Source organism: Dendrobates tinctorius, unplaced genomic scaffold (assembly GCF_039654945.1).
Source record: "Dendrobates tinctorius isolate UK_male_01 unplaced genomic scaffold, ASM3965494v1 ptg000293l, whole genome shotgun sequence".
In the NCBI taxonomy this organism is placed as follows: domain Eukaryota; kingdom Metazoa; phylum Chordata; class Amphibia; order Anura; family Dendrobatidae; genus Dendrobates; species Dendrobates tinctorius.
The window spans coordinates 16,715,895-16,740,671 of record NW_027361960.1 but is presented as its reverse complement, the minus strand read 5'-3'; positions in this window follow the sequence as shown (position 1 = coordinate 16,740,671).

The following is a 24,777-nucleotide window of genomic DNA, read 5'->3' as shown; positions in this document are numbered from 1 at the left end:
GTGACATAGCGGTGTGATATTCAATGGGCCTCACACAATCCAACAGTGTCCACAAGTGTGTTCAGAAACTCTACATCTCCCCTGTCCTATAGTGACATTTTTCAAACCTGCGACATTGAGACTGTGATATAGCTGTGTGATATTCACTGTGCCTCACACAATTCAACAGTGTCCACAAGTGTGTTCAGAAATTCTACATCTCCCCTGTCCTATAGTGACATTTTTCACACCTGCGACATTGAGACTGTGACATAGCGGTGTGATATTCACTGGGCCTCACACAATCCAACAGTGTCCACAAGTGTGTTCAGAAATTCTGCATCTCCCCTGTCCTATAGTGACATTTTTCACACCTGCAACATTGAGACTGTGACATAGCGGTGTGATATTCATTGGGCTTCACACAATCCAACAGTGTCCACAAGTGTGTTCAGAAATTCTACATCTCCCCTGTCCTATAGTGACATTTTTCACACCTGCGACATTGAGACTGTGACATAGCGGTGTGATATTCACTGGGCCTCACACAATCCAACAGTGTCCACAAGTGTGTTCAGAAATTCTACATCTCCCCTGTCCTATAGTGACATTTTTCACACCTGCGACATTGAGACTGTGACATAGCGGTGTGATATTCACTGGGCCTCACACAATCCAACAGTGTCCACAAGTATGTTCAGAAATTCTACATCTCCCCTGTCCTATAGTGACATTTTTCACACCTGCGACATTGAGACTGTGACATAGCGGTGTGATATTCACTGGGCCTCACACAATCCAACAGTGTCCACAAGTGTGTTCAGAAATTCCTCATCTCCCCTGTCCTATAGTGACATTTTTCACACGTGAGACATTGAGCCTGTGACATAGCGGTGTGATATTCAATGGGCCTCACACAATCCAACAGTGTCCACAAATGTGTTCAGAAACTCTACATCTCCCCTGTCCTATAGTGACATTTTTCAAACCTGCGACATTGAGACTGTGATATAGCTGTGTGATATTCACTGTGCATCACACAATCCAGCAGTGTCCACAAGTGTGTTCAGAAATTCTACATCTCCCCTGTCCTATAGTGACATATTTCACACCTGCGACATTGAGCCTGTGACATAGCGGTGTGATATTCACTGGGCGTCACACAATCCAACAGTGTCCACAAATGTGTTCAGAAATTCTACATCTCCCTTGTCCTATAGTGACATTTTTCACACCTGCGACATTGAGACTGTGACATAGCGGTGTGATATTCACTGGGCCTCACACAATCCAACAGTGTCCACAAGTGTGTTCAGAAATTCTACATCTCCCCTGTCCTATAGTGACATTTTTCACACCTGCGACATTGAGACTATGACATAGCGGTGTGATATTCACTGGGCCTCACACAATCCAACAGTGTCCACAAGTGTGTTCAGAAATTCTACATCTCCCCTGACCTATAGTGACATTTTTCACACCTGAGACATTGAGCCTGTGACATAGCGGTGTGATATTCACTGTGCCTCACACAATCCAACAGTGTCCACAAGTGTGTTCAGAAATTCTACATCTCCCCAGTCCTATAGTGACATTTTTCACACCTGCGACATTGTGCCTGTGACATAGCGGTGTGATATTCACCGGGCCTCACACAATCAAACAGTGTCCACAAGTGTGTTCAGAAATTCTACATCTCCCCTGTCCTATAGTGACATTTTTCACACCTGCGACATTGGGACTGTGACATAGCAGTGTGATATTCACTGGGCCTCACACAATCCAACAGTGTCCACAAGTGTGTTCAGAAATTCTACATCTCCCCTGTCCTATAGTGACATTTTTCACACCTGCGAAATTGAGACTGTGACATAGCGGTGTGATATTCACTGGGCATCAGACAATCCAACAGTGTCCACAAGTGTGTTCAGAAACTCTACATCTCCCCTGTCCTATAGTGACATTTTTCACAACTGCGACATTGAGCCTGTGACATAGCGGTGTGATATTCACTGGGCCTCACACAATCCAACAGTGTCCACAAGTGTGTTCAGAAATTCTATATCTCCCCTGTTCTATAGTGACATTTTTCACACGTGAGACATTGAGCCTGTGACATAGCGGTGTGATATTCAATGGGCCTCACACAATCCAACAGTGTCCACAAGTGTGTTCAGAAATTCTACATCTCCCCTGTCCTATAGTGACATTTTTCACACCTGCGACATTGAGACTGTGACATAGCGGTGTGATATTCACTGGGCCTCACACAATCCAACAGTGTCCACAAGTGTGTTCAGAAATTCTACATCTCCCCTGTCCTATAGTGACATTTTTCACACCTGCGACATTGAGACTGTGACATAGCGGTGTGATATTCACTGGGCCTCACACAATCCAACAGTGTCCACAAGTGTGTTCAGAAATTCTACATCTCCCCTGTCCTATAGTGACATTTTTCACACCTGCGACATTGAGACTGTGACATAGCGGTGTGATATTCATTGGGCTTCACACAATCCAACAGTGTCCACAAGTGTGTTCAGAAATTCTACATCTCCCCTGTCCTATAGTGACATTTTTCACACCTGCGACATTGAGACTGTGACATAGCGGTGTGATATTCACTGGGCCTCACACAATCCAACAGTGTCCACAAGTGTTTTCAGAAATTCTACATCTCCCCTGTCCTATAGTGACATTTTTCACACCTGCGACATTGAGACTGTGACATAGCGGTGTGATATTCACTGGGCCTCACACAATTCAACAGTGTCCACAAGTGTGTTCAGAAATTCTACATCTCCCCTGTCCTATAGTGACATTTTTCACACCTGCGACTTTGAGACTGTGACATAGCGGTGTGATATTCAATGGGCCTCACACAATCCAACAGTGTCCACAAGTGTGTTCAGAAATTCTACATCTCCCCTGTCCTATAGTGACATTTTTCACACGTGAGACATTGAGCCTGTGACATAGCGGTGTGATATTCAATGGGCCTCACACAATCCAACAGTGTCCACAAGTGTGTTCAGAAACTCTACATCTCCCCTGTCCTATAGTGACATTTTTCAAACCTGCGACATTGAGACTGTGATATAGCTGTGTGATATTCACTGTGCCTCACACAATTCAACAGTGTCCACAAGTGTGTTCAGAAATTCTACATCTCCCCTGTCCTATAGTGACATTTTTCACACCTGCGACATTGAGACTGTGACATAGCGGTGTGATATTCACTGGGCCTCACACAATCCAACAGTGTCCACAAGTGTGTTCAGAAATTCTGCATCTCCCCTGTCCTATAGTGACATTTTTCACACCTGCAACATTGAGACTGTGACATAGCGGTGTGATATTCATTGGGCTTCACACAATCCAACAGTGTCCACAAGTGTGTTCAGAAATTCTACATCTCCCCTGTCCTATAGTGACATTTTTCACACCTGCGACATTGAGACTGTGACATAGCGGTGTGATATTCACTGGGCCTCACACAATCCAACAGTGTCCACAAGTGTGTTCAGAAATTCTACATCTCCCCTGTCCTATAGTGACATTTTTCACACCTGCGACATTGAGACTGTGACATAGCGGTGTGATATTCACTGGGCCTCACACAATCCAACAGTGTCCACAAGTATGTTCAGAAATTCTACATCTCCCCTGTCCTATAGTGACATTTTTCACACCTGCGACATTGAGACTGTGACATAGCGGTGTGATATTCACTGGGCCTCACACAATCCAACAGTGTCCACAAGTGTGTTCAGAAATTCCTCATCTCCCCTGTCCTATAGTGACATTTTTCACACGTGAGACATTGAGCCTGTGACATAGCGGTGTGATATTCAATGGGCCTCACACAATCCAACAGTGTCCACAAATGTGTTCAGAAACTCTACATCTCCCCTGTCCTATAGTGACATTTTTCAAACCTGCGACATTGAGACTGTGATATAGCTGTGTGATATTCACTGTGCATCACACAATCCAGCAGTGTCCACAAGTGTGTTCAGAAATTCTACATCTCCCCTGTCCTATAGTGACATATTTCACACCTGCGACATTGAGCCTGTGACATAGCGGTGTGATATTCACTGGGCGTCACACAATCCAACAGTGTCCACAAATGTGTTCAGAAATTCTACATCTCCCTTGTCCTATAGTGACATTTTTCACACCTGCGACATTGAGACTGTGACATAGCGGTGTGATATTCACTGGGCCTCACACAATCCAACAGTGTCCACAAGTGTGTTCAGAAATTCTACATCTCCCCTGTCCTATAGTGACATTTTTCACACCTGCGACATTGAGACTATGACATAGCGGTGTGATATTCACTGGGCCTCACACAATCCAACAGTGTCCACAAGTGTGTTCAGAAATTCTACATCTCCCCTGACCTATAGTGACATTTTTCACACCTGAGACATTGAGCCTGTGACATAGCGGTGTGATATTCACTGTGCCTCACACAATCCAACAGTGTCCACAAGTGTGTTCAGAAATTCTACATCTCCCCAGTCCTATAGTGACATTTTTCACACCTGCGACATTGTGCCTGTGACATAGCGGTGTGATATTCACCGGGCCTCACACAATCAAACAGTGTCCACAAGTGTGTTCAGAAATTCTACATCTCCCCTGTCCTATAGTGACATTTTTCACACCTGCGACATTGGGACTGTGACATAGCAGTGTGATATTCACTGGGCCTCACACAATCCAACAGTGTCCACAAGTGTGTTCAGAAATTCTACATCTCCCCTGTCCTATAGTGACATTTTTCACACCTGCGAAATTGAGACTGTGACATAGCGGTGTGATATTCACTGGGCATCAGACAATCCAACAGTGTCCACAAGTGTGTTCAGAAACTCTACATCTCCCCTGTCCTATAGTGACATTTTTCACAACTGCGACATTGAGCCTGTGACATAGCGGTGTGATATTCACTGGGCCTCACACAATCCAACAGTGTCCACAAGTGTGTTCAGAAATTCTATATCTCCCCTGTTCTATAGTGACATTTTTCACACGTGAGACATTGAGCCTGTGACATAGCGGTGTGATATTCAATGGGCCTCACACAATCCAACAGTGTCCACAAGTGTGTTCAGAAATTCTACATCTCCCCTGTCCTATAGTGACATTTTTCACACCTGCGACATTGAGACTGTGACATAGCGGTGTGATATTCACTGGGCCTCACACAATCCAACAGTGTCCACAAGTGTGTTCAGAAATTCTACATCTCCCCTGTCCTATAGTGACATTTTTCACACCTGCGACATTGAGACTGTGACATAGCGGTGTGATATTCACTGGGCCTCACACAATCCAACAGTGTCCACAAGTGTGTTCAGAAATTCTACATCTCCCCTGTCCTATAGTGACATTTTTCACACCTGAGACATTGAGCCTGTGACATAGTGGTGTGATATTCAATGGGCCTCACACAATCCAACAGTGTCCACAAATGTGTTCAGAAATTCTACATCTCCCTTGTCCTATAGTGACATTTTTAACACCTGCGACATTGAGACTGTGACATAGCGGTGTGATATTCACTGGGCCTCACACAATCCAACATTGTCCACAAGTGTGTTCAGAAATTCTACATCTCCCCTGTCCTATAGTGACATTTTTCACACCTGCGACATTGAGACTGTGACATAGCGGTGTGATATTCAGTGGGCCTCACACAATCCAACAGTGTCCACAAGTGTGTTCAGAAATTCTACATCTCCCCTGTCCTATAGTGACATTTTTCACACCTGAGACATTGAGCCTGTGACATAGCGGTGTGATATTCACTGGGCCTCACACAATCCAAAAGTGTCCACAAATGTGTTCAGATATTCTAGATCTCCCTTGTCCTATAGTGACAATTTTCACACCTGCGACATTGAGACTGTGACATAGCGGTGTGATATTCACTGGACCTCACACAATCCAACAGTGTCCACAAGTGTGTTCAGAAATTCTACATCTCCCCTGTCCAATAGTGACATTTTTCACACCTGCGACATTGAGCCTGTGACATAGCGGTGTGATATTCACTGGGCCTCACACAATCCAACAGTGTCCACAAGTGTGTTCAGAAATTCTACATCTCCCCTGTCCTATAGTGACATTTTTCACACCTGCAACATTGAGACTGTGATATAGCGGTGTGATATTCACTGTGCCTCACACAATCCAGCAGTGTCCACAAGTGTGTTCAGAAATTCTACATCTCCCCTGTCCTATAGTGACATTTTTCACACCTGCGACATTGAGCCTGTGACATAGTGGTGTGATATTCACTGGGCCTCACACAATCCAACAGTGTCCACAAATGTGTTCAGAAATTCTACATCTCCCTTGTCCTATAGTGACATTTTTCACACCTGCGACATTGAGACTGTGACATAGCGGTGTGATATTCACTGGGCCTCACACAATCCAACAGTGTCCACAAGTGTGTTCAGAAATTCTACATCTCCCCTGTCCTATAGTGACATTTTTCACACCTGCGACATTGAGACTGCGACATAGCGGTGTGATATTCACTGTGCTTCACACAATCCAACAGTGTCCACAAGTGTGTTCAGAAATTCTACATCTCCCCTGTCCTATTGTGACATTTTTCACACCTACGACATTGAGCATGTGACATAGCGGTGTGATATTCACTGGGCCTCACACAATCCAACAGTGTCCACAAGTGTGTTCAGAAATTCTACATCTCCCCTGTCCTATAGTGACATTTTTCACACCTGCGACATTGAGACTGTGACATAGCGGTGTGATATTCACTGGGCCTCACACAATCCAACAGTGTCCACAAGTGTGTTCAGAAATTCTACATCTCTCCTGTCCTATAGTGACATTTTTCACAACTGAGACATTGAGCCTGTGACATAGCGGTGTGATATTCACTGGGCCTCACACAATCCAAAAGTGTCCACAAATGTGATCAGATATTCTAGATCTCCCTTGTCCTATAGTGACAATTTTCACTCCTGCGACATTGAGACTGTGACATAGCGGTGTGATATTCAATGGGCCTCACACAATCCAACAGTGTCCACAAGTGTGTTCAGAAATTCTACATCTCCCCTGTCCTATAGTGACATTTTTCACACCTGCGACATTGAGCCTGTGATATAGCGGTGTGATATTCTCCGGGCCTCACACAATCCAACAGTGTCCACAAGTGTGTTAAGAAATTCTCCATCTCCCCTGTCCTATAGTGACATTTTTCACACCTGCGACATTGAGAGTGTGACATAGCGGTGTGATATTCACTGGGCCTCACACAATTCAACAGTGTCCACAAGTGTGTTCAGAAATTCTACATCTCCCCTGTCCTATAGTGACATTTTTCACACCTGCGACATTGAGCCTGTGACATAGCGGTGTGATATTCACTGGGCCTCACACAATCCAACAGTGTCCACAAGTGTGTTCAGAAATTCTACATCTCCCCTGTCCTATAGTCACATTTTTCACACCTGCGACATTGAGACTGTGACATAGCGGTGTGATATTCACTGGGCCTCACATAATCCAACAGTGTCCACAAGTGTGTTCAGAAATTCTACATCTCCCCTGTCCTCTGTCCTATAGTGACATTTTTCACACCTACCACATTGAGCCTGTGACATAGCGGTTTGATATTCACTGGGCCTCACACAATCCAACAGTGTCCACAAGTGTGTTCAGAAATTATACATCTCGCCTGTCCTATAGTGACATTTTTCACACCTGCGACATTGAGACTGTGACATAGCGGTGTAATATTCACTGGGCCTCACACAATCCAACAGTGTCCACAAGTGTGTTCAGAAATTCTACATCTCCCCTGTCCTATAGTGACATTTTTCACACCTGCGACATTGAGACTGTGACATAGCGGTGTGATATTCACTGGGCCTCACACAATCCAACAGTGTCCACAAGTGTGTTCAGAAATTCTACATCTCCCCTGTCCTATAGTGACATTTATCACACCTGCGACATTGAGACTGTGACATAGCGGTGTGATATTCACTGGGCCTCACACAATCCAACAGTGTCCACAAGTGTGTTCAGAAATTCTACATCTCCCCTGTCCTATAGTGATATTTTTCACACCTGCGACATTGAGCTTGTGACATAGCGGTGTGATATTCACTGGGCCTCACACAATCCAACAGTGTCCACAAGTGTGTTCAGAAATTCTACATCTCCCCTGTCCTATAGTGACATTTTTCACACCTGAGACATTGAGCCTGTGACATAGCGGTGTGATATTCACTGGGCCTCACACAATCCAAAAGTGTCCACAAATGTGTTCAGATATTCTAGATCTCCCTTGTCCTATAGTGACAATTTTCACACCTGCGACATTGAGACTGTGACATAGCGGTGTGATATTCACTGGGCCTCACACAATCCAACAGTGTCCACAAGTGTGTTCAGAAATTCAACATCTCCCCTGTCCTATAGTGACATTTTTCACACCTGCGACATTGAGCCTGTGACATAGCAGTGTGATATTCACTGGGCCTCACACAATCCAACAGTGTCCACAAGTGTGTTCAGAAATTCTACATCTCCCCTGTCCTATAGTGACATTTTTCACACCTGCAACATTGAGACTGTGATATAGCGGTGTGATATTCACTGTGCCTCACACAATCCAGCAGTGTCCACAAGTGTGTTCAGAAATTCTACATCTCCCCTGTCCTATAGTGACATTTTTCACACCTGCGACATTGAGCCTGTGACATAGTGGTGTGATATTCACTGGGCCTCACACAATCCAACAGTGTTCACAAATGTGTTCAGGAATTCTACATCTCCCTTGTCCTATAGTGACATTTTTCACACCTGCGACATTGAGACTGTGACATAGCGGTGTGATACTCACTGGGCCTCACACAATCCAACAGTGTCCACAAGTGTGTTCAGAAATTCTACATCTCCCCTGTCCTATAGTGACATTTTTCACACGTGAGACATTGAGCCTGTGACATAGCGGTGTGATATTCAATGGGCCTCACACAATCCAACAGTTTCCACAAGTGTGTTCAATAATTCTACATCTCCCCTGTCCTATAGTGACATTTTTCACACCTGCAACATTGAGACTGTGATATAGCGGTGTGATATTCACTGTGCCTCACACAATCCAGCAGTGTCCACAAGTGTGTTCAGAAATTCTACATCTCCCCTGTCCTATAGTGACATTTTTCACACCTGCGACATTGAGCCTGTGACATAGTGGTGTGATATTCACTGGCCCTCACACAATCCAACAGTGTCCACAAATGTGTTCAGAAATTCTACATCTCCCTTGTCCTATAGTGACATTTTTCACACCTGCGACATTGAGACTGTGACATAGTGGTGTGATATTCACTGGGCCTCACACAATCCAACAGTGTCCACAAGTGTGTTCAGAAATTCTACATCTCCCCTGTCCTATAGTGAAATTTTTCACACCTGCGACATTGAGACTGCGACATAGCGGTGTGATATTCACTGTGCTTCACACAATCCAACAGTGTCCACAAGTGTGTTCAGAAATTCTACATCTCCCCTGTCCTATAGTGACATTTTTCACACCTACGACATTGAGCATGTGACATAGCGGTGTGATATTCACTGGGCCTCACACAATCCAACAGTGTCCACAAGTGTGTTCAGAAATTCTCCATCTCCCCTGTCCTATAGTGACATTTTTCACACCTGCGACATTGAGACTGTGACATAGCGGTGTGATATTCACTGGGCCTCACACAATCCAACAGTGTCCACAAGTGTGTTCAGAAATTCTACATCTCCCCTGTCCTATAGTGACATTTTTCACACCTGAGACATTGAGCCTGTGACATAGCGGTGTGATATTCACTGGGCCTCACACAATCCAAAAGTGTCCACAAATGTGTTCAGATATTCTAGATCTCCCTTGTCCTATAGTGACAATTTTCACTCCTGCGACATTGAGACTGTGACATAGCGGTGTGATATACAATGGGCCTCACACAATCCAACAGTGTCCACAAGTGTGTTCAGAAATTCTACATCTCCCCTGTCCTATAGTGACATTTTTCACACCTGCGACATTGAGCCTGTGATATAGCGGTGTGATATTCTCCGGGCCTCACACAATCCAACAGTGTCCACAAGTGTGTTAAGAAATTCTCCATCTCCCCTGTCCTATAGTGACATTTTTCACACCTGCGACATTGAGAGTGTGACATAGCGGTGTGATATTCACTGGGCCTCACACAATCCAACAGTGTCCTCAAGTGTGTTCAGAAATTCTACTTCTCCCCTGTCCTATAGTGACATTTTTCACACCTGCGACATTGAGCCTGTGACATAGCGGTGTGATATTCACTGGGCCTCACACAATCCAACAGTGTCCACAAGTGTGTTCAGAAATTCTACATCTCCCCTGTCCTATAGTCACATTTTTCACACCTGCGACATTGAGACTGTGACATAGCGGTGTGATATTCACTGGGCCTCACACAATCCAACAGTGTCCACAAGTGTGTTCAGAAATTCTACATCTCCCCTGTCCTATAGTGATATTTTTCACACCTGCGACATTGAGCATGTGACATAGCGGTGTGATATTCACTGGGCCTCACACAATCCAACAGTGTCCACAAGTGTGTTCAGAAATTCTACATCTCCCCTGTCCTATAGTGATATTTTTCACACCTGCGACATTGAGCCTGTGACATAGCGGTGTGATATTCACTGGGCCTCACACAATCCAACAGTGTCCACAAGTGTGTTCAGAAATTCTACATCTCCCCTATCCTATAGTGACATTTTTCACACGTGAGACATTGAGCCTGTGACATAGCGGTGTAATATTCAATGGGCCTCACACAATCCAACAGTGTCCACAAGTGTGTTCAGAAATTCTACATCTCCCCTGTCCTATAGTGACATTTTTCACACCTGCAACATTGAGACTGTGATATAGCGGTGTGATATTCACTGTGCCTCACACAATCCAGCAGTGTCCACAAGTGTGTTCAGAAATTCTACATCTCCCCTGTCCTATAGTGACATTTTTCACACCTGCGACATTGAGCCTGTGACATAGTGGTGTGATATTCACTGGCCCTCACACAATCCAACAGTGTCCACAAATGTGTTCAGAAATTCTACATCTCCCTTGTCCTATAGTGACATTTTTCACACCTGCGACATTGAGACTGTGACATAGCGGTGTGATATTCACTGGGCCTCACACAATCCAACAGTGTCCACAAGTGTGTTCAGAAATTCTACATCTCCCCTGTCCTATAGTGAAATTTTTCACACCTGCGACATTGAGACTGCGACATAGCGGTGTGATATTCACTGTGCTTCACACAATCCAACAGTGTCCACAAGTGTGTTCAGAAATTCTACATCTCCCCTGTCCTATAGTGACATTTTTCACACCTACGACATTGAGCATGTGACATAGCGGTGTGATATTCACTGGGCCTCACACAATCCAACAGTGTCCACAAGTGTGTTCAGAAATTCTCCATCTCCTCTGTCCTATAGTGACATTTTTCACACCTGCGACATTGAGATTGTGACATAGCGGTGTGATATTCACTGGGCCTCACACAATCCAACAGTGTCCACAAGTGTGTTCAGAAATTCTACATCTCCCCTGTCCTATAGTGACATTTTTCACACCTGAGACATTGAGCCTGTGACATAGCGGTGTGATATTCACTGGGCCTCACACAATCCAAAAGTGTCCACAAATGTGTTCAGATATTCTAGATCTCCCTTGTCCTATAGTGACAATTTTCACTCCTGCGACATTGAGACTGTGACATAGCGGTGTGATATTCAATGGGCCTCACACAATCCAACAGTGTCCACAAGTGTGTTCAGAAATTCTACATCTCCCCTGTCCTATAGTGACATTTTTCACACCTGCGACATTGAGCCTGTGATATAGCGGTGTGATATTCTCCGGGCGTCACACAATCCAACAGTGTCCACAAGTGTGTTAAGAAATTCTCCATCTCCCCTGTCCTATAGTGACATTTTTCACACCTGCGACATTGAGAGTGTGACATAGCGGTGTGATATTCACTGGGCCTCACACAATCCAACAGTGTCCTCAAGTGTGTTCAGAAATTCTACTTCTCCCCTGTCCTATAGTGACATTTTTCACACCTGCGACATTGAGCCTGTGACATAGCGGTGTGATATTCACTGGGCCTCACACAATCCAACAGTGTCCACAAGTGTGTTCAGAAATTCTACATCTCCCCTGTCCTATAGTCACATTTTTCACACCTGCGACATTGAGACTGTGACATAGCGGTGTGATATTCACTGGGCCTCACACAATCCAACAGTGTCCACAAGTGTGTTCAGAAATTCTACATCTCCCCTGTCCTCTGTCCTATAGTGACATTTTTCACACCTACCACATTGAGCCTGTGACATAGCGGTTTGATATTCACTGGGCCTCACACAATCCAACAGTGTCCACAAGTGTGTTCAGAAATTATACATCTCCCCTGTCCTATAGTGACATTTTTCACACCTGCGACATTGAGACTGTGACATAGCGGTGTAATATTCACTGAGCCTCACACAATCCAACAGTGTCCACAAGTGTGTTCAGAAATTCTACATCTCCCCTGTCCTATAGTGACATTTTTCACACCTGCGACATTGAGACTGTGACATAGCGGTGTGATATTCACTGGGCCTCACACAATCCAACAGTGTCCACAAGTGTGTTCAGAAATTCTACATCTCCCCTGTCCTATAGTGACATTTATCACACCTGCGACATTGAGACTGTGACATAGCGGTGTGATATTCACTGGGCCTCACACAATCCAACAGTGTCCACAAGTGTGTTCAGAAATTCTACATCTCCCCTGTCCTATAGTGATATTTTTCACACCTGCGACATTGAGCATGTGACATAGCGGTGTGATATTCACTGGGCCTCACACAATCCAACAGTGTCCACAAGTGTGTTCAGAAATTCTTCATCTCCCCTGTCCTATAGTGACATTTTTCACACCTGCGACATTGAGCCTGTGACATAGCGGTGTTATATTCACTGGGCCTCACACAATCCAACAGTGTCCACAAGTGTGTTCAGAAATTCTACATCTCCCCTGTCCTATAGTGACATTTTTCACACCTGCGACATTGAGCCTGTGACATAGCGGTGTGATATTCACCGGGCCTCACACAATCCAACAGTGTCCACAAGTGTGTTCAGAAATTCTACATCTCCCCTGTCCTATAGTGACATTTTTCACACCTGCGATATTGAGACTGTGACATAGCGGTGTGATATTCACTGGGCCTCACACAATCCAACAGTGTCCACAAGTGTGTTCAGAAATTCTACATCTCCCCTGTCCTATAGTGACATTTTTCACACCTGAGACATTGAGCCTGTGACATAGCGGTGTGATATTCAATGGGCCTCACACAATCCAACAGTGTCCACAAGTTTGTTCAGAAATTCTACATCTCCCCTGTCCTATAGTGACATTTTTCACACCTGCGACATTGAGACTGTGATATAGCGGTGTGATATTCACTGTGCCTCACACAATCCAACAGTGTCCACAAGTGTGTTCAGAAATTCTACATCTCCCCTGTCCTATAGTGACATTTTTCACACCTGCGACATTGAGCCTGTGACATAGCGGTGTGATATTCACCGGGCCTCACACAATCCAACAGTGTCCACAAGTGTGTTCAGAAATTCTACATCTCCCCTGTCCTATAGTGACATTTTTCACACCTGCGACATTGGGACTGTGACATAGCAGTGTGATATTCACTGGGCCTCACACAATCCAACAGTGTCCACAAGTGTGTTCAGAAATTCTACATCTCCCCTGTCCTATAGTGACATTTTTCACACCTGCGACATTGAGCCTGTGACATAGCGGTGTGATATTCACCGGGCCTCACACAATCCAACAGTGTCCACAAGTGTGTTCAGAAATTCTACATCTCCCCTGTCCTATAGTGACATTTTTCACACCTGCAACATTGAGCCTGTGACATAGCGGTGTGATATTCACTGGGCCTCACACAATCCAACAGTGTCCACAAGTGTGTTCAGAAATTCTATATCTCCCCTGTCCTATAGTGACATTTTTCACACGTGAGACATTGAGCCTGTGACATAGCGGTGTGATATTCAATGGGCCTCACACAATCCAACAGTGTCCACAAGTTTGTTCAGAAATTCTACATCTCCCCTGTCCTATAGTGACATTTTTCACACCTGCGACATTGAGACTGTGATATAGCGGTGTGATATTCACTGTGCCTCACACAATCAAGCAGTGTCCACAAGTGTGTTCAGAAATTCTACATCTCCCCTGTCCTATAGTGACATTTTTCACACCTGCGACATTGAGACTGTGACATAGCGGTGTGATATTCACTGGGCATCAGACAATCCAACAGTGTCCACAAGTGTGTTCAGAAACTCTACATCTCCCCTGTCCTATAGTGACATTTTTCACACCTGCGACATTGAGCCTGTGACATAGCGGTGTGATATTCACTGGGCCTCACACAATCCAACAGTGTCCACAAGTGTGTTCAGAAATTCTGCATCTCCCCTGTCCTATAGTGACATTTTTCACACCTGCGACATTGAGACTGTGACATAGCGGTGTGATATTCATTGGGCTTCACACAATCCAACAGTGTCCACAAGTGTGTTCAGAAATTCTACATCTCCCCTGTCCTATAGTGACATTTTTCACACCTGCGACATTGAGACTGTGACATAGCGGTGTGATATTCACTGGGCCTCACACAATCCAACAGTGTCCACAAGTGTTTTCAGAAATTCTACATCTCCCCTGTCCTATAGTGACATTTTTCACACCTGCGACATTGAGACTGTGACATAGCGGTGTGATATTCACTGGGCCTCACACAATTCAACAGTGTCCACAAGTGTGTTCAGAAATTCTACATCTCCCCTGTCCTATAGTGACATTTTTCACACCTGCGACTTTGAGACTGTGACATAGCGGTGTGATATTCAATGGGCCTCACACAATCCAACAGTGTCCACAAGTGTGTTCAGAAATTCTACATCTCCCCTGTCCTATAGTGACATTTTTCACACGTGAGACATTGAGCCTGTGACATAGCGGTGTGATATTCAATGGGCCTCACACAATCCAACAGTGTCCACAAGTGTGTTCAGAAACTCTACATCTCCCCTGTCCTATAGTGACATTTTTCAAACCTGCGACATTGAGACTGTGATATAGCTGTGTGATATTCACTGTGCCTCACACAATTCAACAGTGTCCACAAGTGTGTTCAGAAATTCTACATCTCCCCTGTCCTATAGTGACATTTTTCACACCTGCGACATTGAGACTGTGACATAGCGGTGTGATATTCACTGGGCCTCACACAATCCAACAGTGTCCACAAGTGTGTTCAGAAATTCTGCATCTCCCCTGTCCTATAGTGACATTTTTCACACCTGCAACATTGAGACTGTGACATAGCGGTGTGATATTCATTGGGCTTCACACAATCCAACAGTGTCCACAAGTGTGTTCAGAAATTCTACATCTCCCCTGTCCTATAGTGACATTTTTCACACCTGCGACATTGAGACTGTGACATAGCGGTGTGATATTCACTGGGCCTCACACAATCCAACAGTGTCCACAAGTGTGTTCAGAAATTCTACATCTCCCCTGTCCTATAGTGACATTTTTCACACCTGCGACATTGAGACTGTGACATAGCGGTGTGATATTCACTGGGCCTCACACAATCCAACAGTGTCCACAAGTATGTTCAGAAATTCTACATCTCCCCTGTCCTATAGTGACATTTTTCACACCTGCGACATTGAGACTGTGACATAGCGGTGTGATATTCACTGGGCCTCACACAATCCAACAGTGTCCACAAGTGTGTTCAGAAATTCCTCATCTCCCCTGTCCTATAGTGACATTTTTCACACGTGAGACATTGAGCCTGTGACATAGCGGTGTGATATTCAATGGGCCTCACACAATCCAACAGTGTCCACAAGTTTGTTCAGAAATTCTACATCTCCCCTGTCCTATAGTGACATTTTTCACACCTGCGACATTGAGACTGTGATATAGCGGTGTGATATTCACTGTGCCTCACACAATCAAGCAGTGTCCACAAGTGTGTTCAGAAATTCTACATCTCCCCTGTCCTATAGTGACATTTTTCACACCTGCGACATTGGGACTGTGACATAGCAGTGTGATATTCACTGGGCCTCACACAATCCAACAGTGTCCACAAGTGTGTTCAGAAATTCTACATCTCCCCTGTCCTATAGTAACATTTTTCACACCTGCGACATTGAGACTGTGACATAGCGGTGATATATTCATTGGGCCTCACACAATCCAACAGTGTCCACAGGTGTGATCAGAAATTCTACATCTCCCCTGTCCTATAGTGACATTTTTCACACCTGCGACATTGAGACTGTGACATAGCGGTGTGATATTCACTGGGCATCAGACAATCCAACAGTGTCCACAAGTGTGTTCAGAAACTCTACATCTCCCCTGTCCTATAGTGACATTTTTCACACCTGCGACATTGAGCCTGTGACATAGCGGTGTGATATTCACTGGGCCTCACACAATCCAACAGTGTCCACAAGTGTGTTCAGAAATTCTGCATCTCCCCTGTCCTATAGTGACATTTTTCACACCTGCGACATTGAGACTGTGACATAGCGGTGTGATATTCATTGGGCTTCACACAATCCAACAGTGTCCACAAGTGTGTTCAGAAATTCTACATCTCCCCTGTCCTATAGTGACATTTTTCACACCTGCGACATTGAGACTGTGACATAGCGGTGTGATATTCACTGGGCCTCACACAATCCAACAGTGTCCACAAGTGTTTTCAGAAATTCTACATCTCCCCTGTCCTATAGTGACATTTTTCACACCTGCGACATTGAGACTGTGACATAGCGGTGTGATATTCACTGGGCCTCACACAATTCAACAGTGTCCACAAGTGTGTTCAGAAATTCTACATCTCCCCTGTCCTATAGTGACATTTTTCACACCTGCGACTTTGAGACTGTGACATAGCGGTGTGATATTCAATGGGCCTCACACAATCCAACAGTGTCCACAAGTGTGTTCAGAAATTCTACATCTCCCCTGTCCTATAGTGACATTTTTCACACGTGAGACATTGAGCCTGTGACATAGCGGTGTGATATTCAATGGGCCTCACACAATCCAACAGTGTCCACAAGTGTGTTCAGAAACTCTACATCTCCCCTGTCCTATAGTGACATTTTTCAAACCTGCGACATTGAGACTGTGATATAGCTGTGTGATATTCACTGTGCCTCACACAATTCAACAGTGTCCACAAGTGTGTTCAGAAATTCTACATCTCCCCTGTCCTATAGTGACATTTTTCACACCTGCGACATTGAGACTGTGACATAGCGGTGTGATATTCACTGGGCCTCACACAATCCAACAGTGTCCACAAGTGTGTTCAGAAATTCTGCATCTCCCCTGTCCTATAGTGACATTTTTCACACCTGCAACATTGAGACTGTGACATAGCGGTGTGATATTCATTGGGCTTCACACAATCCAACAGTGTCCACAAGTGTGTTCAGAAATTCTACATCTCCCCTGTCCTATAGTGACATTTTTCACACCTGCGACATTGAGACTGTGACATAGCGGTGTGATATTCACTGGGCCTCACACAATCCAACAGTGTCCACAAGTGTGTTCAGAAATTCTACATCTCCCCTGTCCTATAGTGACATTTTTCACACCTGCGACATTGAGACTGTGACATAGCGGTGTGATATTCACTGGGCCTCACACAATCCAACAGTGTCCACAAGTATGTTCAGAAATTCTACATCTCCCCTGTCCTATAGTGACATTTTTCACACCTGCGACATTGAGACTGTGACATAGCGGTGTGATATTCACTGGGCCTCACACAATCCAACAGTGTCCACAAGTGTGTTCAGAAATTCCTCATCTCCCCTGTCCTATAGTGACATTTTTCACACGTGAGACATTGAGCCTGTGACATAGCGGTGTGATATTCAATGGGCCTCACACAATCCAACAGTGTCCACAAATGTGTTCAGAAACTCTACATCTCCCCTGTCCTATAGTGACATTTTTCAAACCTGCGACATTGAGACTGTGATATAGCTGTGTGATATTCACTGTGCATCACACAATCCAGCAGTGTCCACAAGTGTGTTCAGAAATTCTACATCTCCCCTGTCCTATAGTGACATATTTCACACCTGCGACATTGAGCCTGTGACATAGCGGTGTGATATTCACTGGGCGTCACACAATCCAACAGTGTCCACAAATGTGTTCAGAAATTCTACATCTCCCTTGTCCTATAGTGACATTTTTCACACCTGCGACATTGAGACTGTGACATAGCGGTGTGATATTCACTGGGCCTCACACAATCCAACAGTGTCCACAAGTGTGTTCAGAAATTCTACATCTCCCCTGTCCTATAGTGACATTTTTCACACCTGCGACATTGAGACTATGACATAGCGGTGTGATATTCACTGGGCCTCACACAATCCAACAGTGTCCACAAGTGTGTTCAGAAATTCTACATCTCCCCTGACCTATAGTGACATTTTTCACACCTGAGACATTGAGCCTGTGACATAGCGGTGTGATATTCACTGTGCCTCACACAATCCAACAGTGTCCACAAGTGTGTTCAGAAATTCTACATCTCCCCAGTCCTATAGTGACATTTTTCACACCTGCGACATTGTGCCTGTGACATAGCGGTGTGATATTCACCGGGCCTCACACAATCAAACAGTGTCCACAAGTGTGTTCAGAAATTCTACATCTCCCCTGTCCTATAGTGACATTTTTCACACCTGCGACATTGGGACTGTGACATAGCAGTGTGATATTCACTGGGCCTCACACAATCCAACAGTGTCCACAAGTGTGTTCAGAAATTCTACATCTCCCCTGTCCTATAGTGACATTTTTCACACCTGCGAAATTGAGACTGTGACATAGCGGTGTGATATTCACTGGGCATCAGACAATCCAACAGTGTCCACAAGTGTGTTCAGAAACTCTACATCTCCCCTGTCCTATAGTGACATTTTTCACAACTGCGACATTGAGCCTGTGACATAGCGGTGTGATATTCACTGGGCCTCACACAATCCAACAGTGTCCACAAGTGTGTTCAGAAATTCTATATCTCCCCTGTTCTATAGTGACATTTTTCACACGTGAGACATTGAGCCTGTGACATAGCGGTGTGATATTCAATGGGCCTCACACAATCCAACAGTGTCCACAAGTGTGTTCAGAAATTCTACATCTCCCCTGTCCTATAGTGACATTTTTCACACCTGCGACATTGAGACTGTGACATAGCGGTGTGATATTCACTGGGCCTCACACAATCCAACAGTGTCCACAAGTGTGTTCAGAAATTCTACATCTCCCCTGTCCTATAGTGACATTTTTCACACCTGCGACATTGAGACTGTGACATAGCGGTGTGATATTCACTGGGCCTCACACAATCCAACAGTGTCCACAAGTGTGTTCAGAAATTCTACATCTCCCCTGTCCTATAGTGACATTTTTCACACCTGAGACATTGAGCCTGTGACATAGTGGTGTGATATTCAATGGGCCTCACACAATCCAACAGTGTCCACAAATGTGTTCAGAAATTCTACATCTCCCTTGTCCTATAGTGACATTTTTAACACCTGCGACATTGAGACTGTGACATAGCGGTGTGATATTCACTGGGCCTCACACAATCCAACATTGTCCACAAGTGTGTTCAGAAATTCTACATCTCCCCTGTCCTATAGTGACATTTTTCACACCTGCGACATTGAGACTGTGACATAGCGGTGTGATATTCAGTGGGCCTCACACAATCCAACAGTGTCCACAAGTGTGTTCAGAAATTCTACATCTCCCCTGTCCTATAGTGACATTTTTCACACCTGAGACATTGAGCCTGTGACATAGCGGTGTGATATTCACTGGGCCTCACACAATCCAAAAGTGTCCACAAATGTGTTCAGATATTCTAGATCTCCCTTGTCCTATAGTGACAATTTTCACACCTGCGACATTGAGACTGTGACATAGCGGTGTGATATTCACTGGACCTCACACAATCCAACAGTGTCCACAAGTGTGTTCAGAAATTCTACATCTCCCCTGTCCAATAGTGACATTTTTCACACCTGCGACATTGAGCCTGTGACATAGCGGTGTGATATTCACTGGGCCTCACACAATCCAACAGTGTCCACAAGTGTGTTCAGAAATTCTACATCTCCCCTGTCCTATAGTGACATTTTTCACACCTGCAACATTGAGACTGTGATATAGCGGTGTGATATTCACTGTGCCTCACACAATCCAGCAGTGTCCACAAGTGTGTTCAGAAATTCTACATCTCCCCTGTCCTATAGTGACATTTTTCACACCTGCGACATTGAGCCTGTGACATAGTGGTGTGATATTCACTGGGCCTCACACAATCCAACAGTGTCCACAAATGTGTTCAGAAATTCTACATCTCCCTTGTCCTATAGTGACATTTTTCACACCTGCGACATTGAGACTGTGACATAGCGGTGTGATATTCACTGGGCCTCACACAATCCAACAGTGTCCACAAGTGTGTTCAGAAATTCTACATCTCCCCTGTCCTATAGTGACATTTTTCACACCTGCGACATTGAGACTGCGACATAGCGGTGTGATATTCACTGTGCTTCACACAATCCAACAGTGTCCACAAGTGTGTTCAGAAATTCTACATCTCCCCTGTCCTATAGTGACATTTTTCACACCTACGACATTGAGCATGTGACATAGCGGTGTGATATTCACTGGGCCTCACACAATCCAACAGTGTCCACAAGTGTGTTCAGAAATTCTACATCTCCCCTGTCCTATAGTGACATTTTTCACACCTGCGACATTGAGACTGTGACATAGCGGTGTGATATTCACTGGGCCTCACACAATCCAACAGTGTCCACAAGTGTGTTCAGAAATTCTACATCTCTCCTGTCCTATAGTGACATTTTTCACAACTGAGACATTGAGCCTGTGACATAGCGGTGTGATATTCACTGGGCCTCACACAATCCAAAAGTGTCCACAAATGTGATCAGATATTCTAGATCTCCCTTGTCCTATAGTGACAATTTTCACTCCTGCGACATTGAGACTGTGACATAGCGGTGTGATATTCAATGGGCCTCACACAATCCAACAGTGTCCACAAGTGTGTTCAGAAATTCTACATCTCCCCTGTCCTATAGTGACATTTTTCACACCTGCGACATTGAGCCTGTGATATAGCGGTGTGATATTCTCCGGGCCTCACACAATCCAACAGTGTCCACAAGTGTGTTAAGAAATTCTCCATCTCCCCTGTCCTATAGTGACATTTTTCACACCTGCGACATTGAGAGTGTGACATAGCGGTGTGATATTCACTGGGCCTCACACAATTCAACAGTGTCCACAAGTGTGTTCAGAAATTCTACATCTCCCCTGTCCTATAGTGACATTTTTCACACCTGCGACATTGAGCCTGTGACATAGCGGTGTGATATTCACTGGGCCTCACACAATCCAACAGTGTCCACAAGTGTGTTCAGAAATTCTACATCTCCCCTGTCCTATAGTCACATTTTTCACACCTGCGACATTGAGACTGTGACATAGCGGTGTGATATTCACTGGGCCTCACATAATCCAACAGTGTCCACAAGTGTGTTCAGAAATTCTACATCTCCCCTGTCCTCTGTCCTATAGTGACATTTTTCACACCTACCACATTGAGCCTGTGACATAGCGGTTTGATATTCACTGGGCCTCACACAATCCAACAGTGTCCACAAGTGTGTTCAGAAATTATACATCTCGCCTGTCCTATAGTGACATTTTTCACACCTGCGACATTGAGACTGTGACATAGCGGTGTAATATTCACTGGGCCTCACACAATCCAACAGTGTCCACAAGTGTGTTCAGAAATTCTACATCTCCCCTGTCCTATAGTGACATTTTTCACACCTGCGACATTGAGACTGTGACATAGCGGTGTGATATTCACTGGGCCTCACACAATCCAACAGTGTCCACAAGTGTGTTCAGAAATTCTACATCTCCCCTGTCCTATAGTGACATTTATCACACCTGCGACATTGAGACTGTGACATAGCGGTGTGATATTCACTGGGCCTCACACAATCCAACAGTGTCCACAAGTGTGTTCAGAAATTCTACATCTCCCCTGTCCTATAGTGATATTTTTCACACCTGCGACATTGAGCTTGTGACATAGCGGTGTGATATTCACTGGGCCTCACACAATCCAACAGTGTCCACAAGTGTGTTCAGAAATTCTACATCTCCCCTGTCCTATAGTGACATTTTTCACACCTGAGACATTGAGCCTGTGACATAGCGGTGTGATATTCACTGGGCCTCACACAATCCAAAAGTGTCCACAAATGTGTTCAGATATTCTAGATCTCCCTTGTCCTATAGTGACAATTTTCACACCTGCGACATTGAGACTGTGACATAGCGGTGTGATATTCACTGGGCCTCACACAATCCAACAGTGTCCACAAGTGTGTTCAGAAATTCAACATCTCCCCTGTCCTATAGTGACATTTTTCACACCTGCGACATTGAGCCTGTGACATAGCAGTGTGATATTCACTGGGCCTCACACAATCCAACAGTGTCCACAAGTGTGTTCAGAAATTCTACATCTCCCCTGTCCTATAGTGACATTTTTCACACCTGCAACATTGAGACTGTGATATAGCGGTGTGATATTCACTGTGCCTCACACAATCCAGCAGTGTCCACAAGTGTGTTCAGAAATTCTACATCTCCCCTGTCCTATAGTGACATTTTTCACACCTGCGACATTGAGCCTGTGACATAGTGGTGTGATATTCACTGGGCCTCACACAATCCAACAGTGTTCACAAATGTGTTCAGGAATTCTACATCTCCCTTGTCCTATAGTGACATTTTTCACACCTGCGACATTGAGACTGTGACATAGCGGTGTGATACTCACTGGGCCTCACACAATCCAACAGTGTCCACAAGTGTGTTCAGAAATTCTACATCTCCCCTGTCCTATAGTGACATTTTTCACACCTGCGACATTGAGACTGCGACATAGCGGTGTGATATTCACTGTGCTTCACACAATCCAACAGTGTCCACAAGTGTGTTCAGAAATTCTACATCTCCCCTGTCCTATAGTGACATTTTTCACACCTACGACATTGAGCATGTGACATAGCGGTGTGATATTCACTGGGCCTCACACAATCCAAAAGTGTCCACAAGTGTGTTCAGAAATTCTACATCTCCCCTGTCCTATAGTGACATTTTTCACACCTGCGACATTGAGACTGTGACATAGCGGTGTGATATTCACTGGGACTCACACAATCCAACAGTGTCCACAAGTGTGTTCAGAAATTCTACATCTCCCCTGTCCTATAGTGACATTTTTCACACCTGAGACATTGAGCCTGTGACATAGCGGTGTGATATTCACTGCGCCTCACACAATCCAAAAGTGTCCACAAATATGATCAGATATTCTAGATCTCCCTTGTCCTATAGTGACAATTTTCACTCCTGCGACATTGAGACTGTGACATAGCGGTGTGATATTCAATGGGCCTCACACAATCCAACAGTGTCCACAAGTGTGTTCAGAAATTCTACATCTCCCCTGTCCTATAGTGACATTTTTCACACCTGCGACATTGAGCCTGTGATATAGCGGTGTGATATTCTCCGGGCCTCACACAATCCAACAGTGTCCACAAGTGTGTTAAGAAATTCTCCATCTCCCCTGTCCTATAGTGACATTTTTCACACCTGCGACATTGAGAGTGTGACATAGCGGTGTGATATTCACTGGGCCTCACACAATCCAACAGTGTCCACAAGTGTGTTCAGAAATTCTACATCTCCCCTGTCCTATAGTGACATTTTTCACACCTGCGACATTGAGCCTGTGACATAGCGGTGTGATATTCACTGGGCCTCACACAATCCAACAGTGTCCACAAGTGTGTTCAGAAATTCTACATCTCCCCTGTCCTATAGTCACATTTTTCACACCTGCGACATTGAGACTGTGACATAGCGGTGTGATATTCACTGGGCCTCACACAATCCAACAGTGTCCACAAGTGTGTTCAGAAATTCTACATCTCCCCTGTCCTCTGTCCTATAGTGACATTTTTCACACCTACCACATTGAGCCTGTGACATAGCGGTTTGATATTCACTGGGCCTCACACAATCCAACAGTGTCCACAAGTGTGTTCAGAAATTATACATCTCGCCTGTCCTATAGTGACATTTTTCACACCTGCGACATTGAGACTGTGACATAGCGGTGTAATATTCACTGGGCCTCACACAATCCAACAGTGTCCACAAGTGTGTTCAGAAATTCTACATCTCCCCTGTCCTATAGTGACATTTTTCACACCTGCGACATTGAGACTGTGACATAGCGGTGTGATATTCACTGGGCCTCACACAATCCAACAGTGTCCACAAGTGTGTTCAGAAATTCTACATCTCCCCTGTCCTATAGTGACATTTATCACACCTGCGACATTGAGACTGTGACATAGCGGTGTGATATTCACTG